This window comes from Stegostoma tigrinum, unplaced genomic scaffold (assembly GCF_030684315.1).
Source record: "Stegostoma tigrinum isolate sSteTig4 unplaced genomic scaffold, sSteTig4.hap1 scaffold_57, whole genome shotgun sequence".
Lineage (NCBI taxonomy): Eukaryota > Metazoa > Chordata > Chondrichthyes > Orectolobiformes > Stegostomatidae > Stegostoma > Stegostoma tigrinum.
The window spans coordinates 1,579,019-1,586,939 of NW_026728505.1; the positions used below are offsets into that span (position 1 = coordinate 1,579,019).

Here is a 7,921-nt window from a genome sequence, read left to right on the forward strand (position 1 = left end):
CAGCACGTGTTTACCAACTTGACTCCTGGGATGGTAGGAATAACGTATGAAGAGAGATTGAGTCGGTTAAAATTGTATTCACCGGAGTATAGAAGAATGAGGGGATCACATTGAAATCTCCAAATTCCAAACAGTACTGGACAAGTTAGATACAGGAAGGATGTTCCAATGGTGGGGAATTACAGAACAAGGGGCCACAGTTTAAGGATATGGGGTAAATATTTTAGGACTGAGATGAGGAGAAACACCATCACCTGGAGAATGCCTGGAAGTGCATTCCTTTTTTCTCTCCCTTTCAAAATAAATTGATCTCCATCTCTTGTTTTCACGGTCTCTTCCTGATACCACACTGGCTTAACAGGGACACATTTAGGAAAAGCATCCCAAGCAGATAACAGACGTCTCATTTCATTCAGTCAAATGTCTCAGCTTTTACTTAAATTTTGATCTTTTGAGCTTACACCCGAATGTCTGTGAATAGCATCAATATGACTATACATGTACATGTCAGCACTAGGAGCAGATATGTGCCATTTAGCCACTCTCGCCTGCTTGGTCATTAAATAAAATCATGTCTGAACTGAGTGTAGCTTCAACTCCACAAGCTATTTATCATAATAACGTTTTGACTCTCTTGTTGACCATCAATATATTTAGCATTAATATAAAAAAACTACCTCCTCCATCTTAGATAGCAGCCCACCATTTTTTTTTTGTTCATTTGTTTGTGGGATGTGAATGTTGGTAGCTAGCCAGCATTTATTGCCCATCCCTTATTGTCCTTGAGGGAGTGGTGGTGAGATGGCTTCTTGAACTGCAGCGGTCTTAGTTTTATAATTCGCCCCACTATGTTGTTTGGGAGGGAATTCCAGAATTTTGACACAGCAACTGTGAAAGAATTGCGATACATTTCCAAGTCAGGATACTGAGCGATCAGCAGGGGGAATGGTGGTCATTGGTTTTCCTGTGTATCAGGTGACCCAAAACCCATTGGTGGAACTGAAGGTTGGTGGTGGAGGGAGTGGATGTTTATGGATGTAGTGCCAGTGATGTGGTTTGCATTGTCCTGGATGGTCTCAAGCTTCTTCAGTCTTAATGGAGTTGCACCCATCCAGTGGGAAGTTATTCCATTTCACTTTTATGGAAGATGGACAGGCTTTGGGAAGTCAGCAGGTGAGTTACTGACGGCAGTATTTCATCGGTTTTGACCTACACTTGTATTCACTGTGTATCTGTGGTAAGTCTAGTTGAGTTTCTGGTAAATGGAATCCACCTGCATGTTAACAGTGGGGCATTTAGTGACGGTAATGCCATTGAATGTCAACGAATTGTGATTATATTTTGTCTTATTTGAGAATGTCATTGCTTGCCATTTATGTGGAGCAAATGATACCTGTCACTTGTTAGCCCAAGCCACGATAGTGTCCAGTTCTTTGGACTTGTACTCCTTTACTGTGTCTCCAAAATCTTCTCTCTCCACAAGGCAAGCAGCATTTCTGGACGCTCTTTCTCTTTGCAGAGAAAAGAAAAGTAACATCTTAAAACAAAGGATAGAAGTGCTGACTTGATTTGTTCTTGGAGCTGTCATCTAACTCCTGTGCTGAGCCTGACAGACAGACTAAACACGGAAGATGTTTCCACTAATGTGTGGACACAGAAAAAACAGATACGAGTCACAAATGAATTGATTGTGCAATTCAGAAATCAGTTCTTTGACTGAGTATAAAACAAGAAGATATTGGAAATATTCAGTCTCGATGATAAGTCTCTGGCTTGAGAAGAAGAGTTAATTTTCCCTTTCTGTGGACTGATGCAGAGAAGTCATGTAATATAAAGTGCATTTCTCTCTCAACTGTTGCTGAATATTTCGAGTTGATTGAGTCTGCTTTTGTTTATTCAAAGAGTGCTGAGGCAATGAAACTCATGACAGGAAGTGATTGACATCTCAGTCTCTTCTGAAGCTCGTGTGTAACATTTCACGCTTGCCTGAACATCTTAAACTACTGACATATCAGCACAGTCACCGCACAGGAAGACTCTTCACACTTCAGTGTGAGAACGGATTTATTTAGTTTTCCTACCTGACATCGTTCAGCTTTGAAATTTGAAATGATTTTATCACCAATAATTGCATTCTACTTGCGGCGAAATTCAAATATTCTACACAGGAAAGGTGTATATTTTGTTCACTTTATCCGTTGAGTGTGTGTTCATATCTCTTTGTTCTGTTGTTTATTAGAACCAGGACAGACAGGGACCATGCACTTGTATCAATGGATTCCTGCATCTTTCGTCCTGGCATATTCCTTCATATCTTCGTTGTATCAATGTTGCTGCTCAATGGCAGCGTGTTTTTCCCAGCATTCTGGGCGGGAATGCATTTGCCCAGATGACAAAGTGTGGAGCTGGATGAACACAGCAGGCCAAGAAGCATCTGAGGAGCACAAGAGCTGATGTTTCAGACCCACACGAGTTATCTCAGGTTCGCCAGCATCTGCAGTCCCCATTATCTCTGAATGTATACGCCCACTGGTGCGCGCGCAATCTGACGCGTTTCAAACATGCGCAGTACCGGAGGCAAAGGAGAGCCAGAGGAAACGGATGAGGAGCAGGCGCGATAAGGATTTGAAAGGTGAAAATTAGAAATCGAGTGAGTGAGTATTCCACGAAGTGGGCGGAGAGGCTTTATAAAATCTGACAGTAGCCACCGTCACTGAATTGAAAAATACCGATCCCGGTTTTGTCACGAATAGACTGGAATTGCTGAATTCCTTTGTTAGCCGAGGCAGGGCTGGGCGCCGCGAATGTTTTCTGAGCCGTGTGAGCCCGCCATCTTTATCCGGGGCCAACTGGAAGCGGAGAGTGCGCTTGTCCTTTACTTGTTGGGAACGGGGCGAGGGGAAGGCGAGCAGGATTTACGAACAGCAACTTCAAACCAAGAGAAATGCTTTTCTTTTTCTGTTCTGAATCTCTGTCCTGGATTGATCGTGATGGATTTTACACTCTTACAGATCAATGTCAGCAGAGGAATTTGGCCGACTTGAACCTCAGAAAGAGTGAAAGAGTAACTCGATTGATGAGGATCTGAATGTTATCAGCATCTGAATGTGGTAACGTTCAGGTATGTATGTATGTATGTATGTATGTATGTATGTGTGTGTGTGTGTGTGTGTGTGTGTGTGTGTGTGTGTGTGTGTGTGCCTGTGGGAAAAGATTTGAGATATCAGAAAATGAGATACACTATCTGTGGTTAGATTACAGTTGATTAGCTGTTTTTAGTTCTCGGACTTGCTGTCAGGAACGGTCAAACAACTATGGAGTGGATGTAGCACAGATTCACCTGATTGATAACTGAATCTTTAGGTTTAGAATACAAGAAGGCCCATATTAAAAAAAATCAAAAAGTGCAAACCATTTAGCCCATGCCAAATGTCTGGAGCAATCCAGTCAGTCCTATTCCCTTGTTTTATCCCTGCACCTTTGCATTTTTCTCTCAAATGTTGATTCAGTATTTTTTTGAAATCAATCAACATCAAATTTGCTTTGACGAATTAATCTATTTATTACTTTCAAATATCTGTGCATGTGAATCCCTCAGACTCTGCACACTCTTTAGTGTTGTGTTATTGCCTCTTCCTATCCCTTCTGCTAAAACACATCACTTCATTCTGAGAGAGGTATCCCTGGAAATTGATTAAGAAGAAATATTTTTGATCAAAGTCTTGGGAATATGATTAGTGACTGTTAGCGGAGTTACAGAGAAACTATTTCCACTGAGTGGGGAATTGACGACGAGCAGTAACAGTCTGAACATGACATCAGTACCAGCATATTTCCAGGTCAAGTTTTCCAGATCCTTATAACTGTTTGATGGTTCAGGGACTGCAGAATTCCACATTCAATCTGGAAGATTGGAAAGTGTCAAATTGAAAGAAAGCTGCTGTGTGTTCAAGTCGTGCGAGCTTCATTAGAATGGCGCAGTAGTCTATCAGGGCAAACTGGTACAAAGGATGATGTCACATGAGCTGGAGAGATAGCTACATCGAAGACAGGGTGTAGCAGTGGAAAGATACTTTTCAGAATGGAGGGTTTTGATTAGTGGTGTTCCACAGGAATCAGTGCTGGGACCTCTGCTGTTTCTGGTCTATATGAATAACTTGGAAGAACACGTGGCTGGTCTAATCAATAAGTTTGCGGACAATACAAAGGTTGGTAGAGTTGCAGATAGTGAGAAGGATTGTCAGATGATACAGCAGAGTATAGATAAATTGGAGTTATGGGCAGAAAGATGACATGTAGTTTAATCTGGACAGATATGAGGGGATGTAATTTGGAAAGTCAGGTACAGGTTTAAATTATAGAGTAAATGGCAGAACTCTTAGGAACATTGATATGCAGAAGGATCTGGGTGTGCAGGTCCACAGGCTACTGAAAGTGATGGTGCAGGTAGATAATTTAGTATAAAAGGCCTTTGGGATGACTGCCTTCATTGGAAGGTGCAATGGCGATATGGACAGGCAAGTTATGCTGCTGCTTTGTAGAACTCTAGTTAGGCCACACTTAGAATATTGCATTCAGTTCTGGACACCACATGTGGATGTGGATGCTTTGGAGAGGGTATAGAATAGGTTTCCCAGGATGTTGCATGGTTATGGGGGAGTTTAGCATTGAAGAAAGGTTGGAAAGACTTGGTTTGTTTACACTGGGACGCAGCAGGTTGAGAGGGTGGCCTGAGAGAAGTTTATAAGATTGTGAATGGCATGGATAGAGCGGAATGTATGAGACTTTTTTCCCCCCAGGGCAGAGGGATAAATTACTAGAGGACACAAGTTCAAGCTGCAGGGGGAATGTGTGAAAGAGATAAGCAAGGCAAGCTTTTCACACAAAGGTTGCTGAGTTCCTGAAATGTGTTGCCACAGGAGGCAATGGAAGCGGACGCAGCAGCAGCAGTCAAGAAGCACCTGGCTGAATACATGAACAGGAAGGGAAGAGAGGAATGCGGATCCTGTGAATCAAGGCATTTTTAGCATGGAGGGTTAGAATGTGCAGGCATAGGCTTGGAGTGCTGAAGGGCTGGTTCCTGTGCTATGTTGTTCTTTGTTCTTAACAGAGGATTTTGTCTGGGTTGGGAAGCTAAAATGAAAGTCATGGCGCAGCTTGCAAACGGAATGGATTTTTTTTCTGCAGAATAATAACCCAATCTGTATTTTCTAATCACTATGTGGTACAGTCCCCGTCATAAGCAGTGAGGACAGTAATTAAAATGTGTAAGGTACAAATGATTCATCATTTATTTTCTTCTTGCAAAAACTTGAAAATAGCCTGAAGAAAGATGTTATTTGCAGAGTAGGTTATATGATACAGAAAATCATTGGCAAAGTATTACATTCTAACTGAACTAGAGGCTAAAATAAACTCTGACTGTCAGAATCCCTATTTTTTCAGCAGGTTTAATTTTTAATAAAATGCATTCTGACACATTGAGCAAGTAAATAATCTTTTCCAGTCTGAATCTGCTGCTAAGAGTCCTGGAAGTGATGGTTTTCCCATGCACCACCTGATCTTGTGTTTCTGTCTGGTGAGTTTGGGAGGTTGTTAGAATTACTGGCAGATGAATTATATTACCTACAGTGTGGAAACAGGTCCTTCGGTCCAACAAGTCCACACCGCCCCTTGAAGCATCCCACCCAGACCCAGACCCATCGCCCAATAACCCACACCCCCCTGAACACTATGGGCAGTTTAGCATGGCCAATCCACCGAGCCTGCACATCTTTGGACTGTGGGAGGAAACCCACACAGACAGAGGGAGAATGTGCAAACTCCACAGACAGTCGCCCAAGGCTGGAATCGAACCCAGGTCCCTGGTGCTGTGAGGCTGCAGTGCTAACGACCGATCCACCGTGCTGCCCATATGAAGCCCATCTCCATTAATGCTCTCCGTATTTCTCAGTTTTGCCACAAAGAACACCTTTATGCAGCCCCAGATTTGGCAGCCAGTTCCTTTCACTGACGCTTAATGCTGAACCAGTCCTATTGTTGTAACAACCCAAGAGCTTTCATGGTCGCATTGTCCACTGTCTATCGCACAAATGATCAGATGTATTCAGTCCAGTTTTAAAGTTCTGCCTTTTTCTCTCTGGGCCACATTTCGTTCTTACTGTCTGTCATTCATTTTACAGGAAGTTGGAGCATTTGCAGTCAGTGAACTCAAATCTCGCTGCAGATTCTAACGAAATGTTGAATTCATCATGTCTTGAATATCATCAGGCTTTGATCATGGAAGCCAAAACCAGTGTTCGCACTGAGAAACCATGGAAATGTGAGGACTGTGAGAAGGAATTCAAATATCCATCTTCCCTGGAAAGTCATCAGTGTGGTCACACTGGAGAGAGACCGTTCACCAGCCCTGACTGTGGAAAGGGATTCATTTGATCATCCAGCAAGTTCATATAAGAGAGAGGCAGTTCATCTCCTCTGAGTGTGCGAAAGGATTCACTCACTCATCCCATCTGCTGACTCACCGGCACGTTCACACTGGGGAGAGACCTTTAAAATATCCACACTCTAGGAATTGCGAGAAAAGTTCGAGAGAACTAATATCTCACATTAGTGAGAAACCATTCAGGTGCTCTCACTGTGCGACTCGGTTCAAGCGATCATCTAAACTCCCAATACACCAGCACATTCACACTGGGGAGAGACCGTTCATCTATTCCATATGTAGGAAGTGTTTCATTCACTCATCTGACCTGGTGAAACACCAGAAAGTTCATTCTAATGAGAGACCTTTTTCAATGTTCAGACTGCAGGAAATGCTGTAAATGTTCTGGAGAACTGATGTCCCGTCAACATGTTCACACTGTTGAGAGCCCAATAAGATACTCTCATGATGGGACTGGGTACAGATGAATATGTAACCTCGCTGGACACCAATGCATCCACACAGGGGAGATACCATTCACTTGCTTCATGTGCAGGAAGAGATTCGTCAGATCATTGTACCTGCTGAAACACGAGCAAGTTCATTCTGACCAGAGAATGTGGGAAATGGTATAAAGATTCTGAACAATTAGCCTCCATGAACTTGCTCACATTATTGAAATAACTTTGAATGTTCAGATTGCAGAAAATGCTCTAAAAGTCCTCAACAATTGATGATCCATCAATGTGTTGACACAGGTGAGAGACCGTTCCAGTGCTTTCACTTTCAAACTGGGTTCAGGTGATCATTTCACCTCATTGTATGCCAGTGATGTTCAGACTGGAGGGAGGTCGTTCGCCTGCATTGAATGTGGGAAGGGATTCACTCAAACACCCGACAACCCCCCCGCCCCCCCTAAAAAACATGAGTGAATTCACAAATAACCACAGTGGTTGCATTTTGCTATTAATTATGTTCGGTAATGAACACATTTCATTGTTGTCTGTTTCTACTGATGTTAAATTGACTTTCCTGAAAATATGGGTTTTTATTTTCTGAGTAAAAGGCAAATAAATTAGCTTTGTATTTAACACAAAACTTACACTTTGTTTTCAAATGTCCCAAGCACAAGTTAGTTTCTTTTGGCCTTCTTAACGAGAGGATTCAGATACAGGAGCAGGAACGTCCTTCTGTGATTCCACAGGTCTCAGTGAGCCCATAGCTGGATTCTTGTGTGCAATTTTGGTCTCATTATTCTTGTGGAAGAATGCTTTGGCTGTGAAGGGAGTACAATGAAGGTTGACCAGAATGATTCCTGGGATGACAGGACTGACATGTGAAGAAAGACTGGATCAGTTAGGACTATATTCACTCGAGTTCAGAAGAGTGGTCTTTCATAGAAACAAAAGAATTCTGACAGGGCTACACAGGATAAACCGAGGAAGGCTGTTCTCAATAAACAGGGTGTCCAGAACCATGACTTTTAGGATATGGGCA

The 7,921-nt window shown here is 42.5% G+C and overlaps 1 long non-coding RNA gene across 4 annotated transcripts; it reads left to right on the forward strand.

The window, feature by feature from the left end:
- Window positions 1-2,545: 2,545 nt before the first annotated feature.
- LOC132208898 (uncharacterized) lies at window positions 2,546-7,522 on the forward strand. 4 transcript variants are annotated; one of them, XR_009445000.1, is made up of 3 exons: window positions 2,546-2,650; window positions 3,012-3,121; window positions 6,183-7,522. It is a non-coding gene; the product is annotated as an uncharacterized LOC132208898 (long non-coding RNA). The 4 variants fall into 4 exon arrangements; XR_009445002.1 differs by having other exon boundaries at window positions 2,571-2,632; XR_009445001.1 differs by having other exon boundaries at window positions 2,572-2,654.
- The last annotated feature ends 399 nt before the right edge of the window (window positions 7,523-7,921 follow it).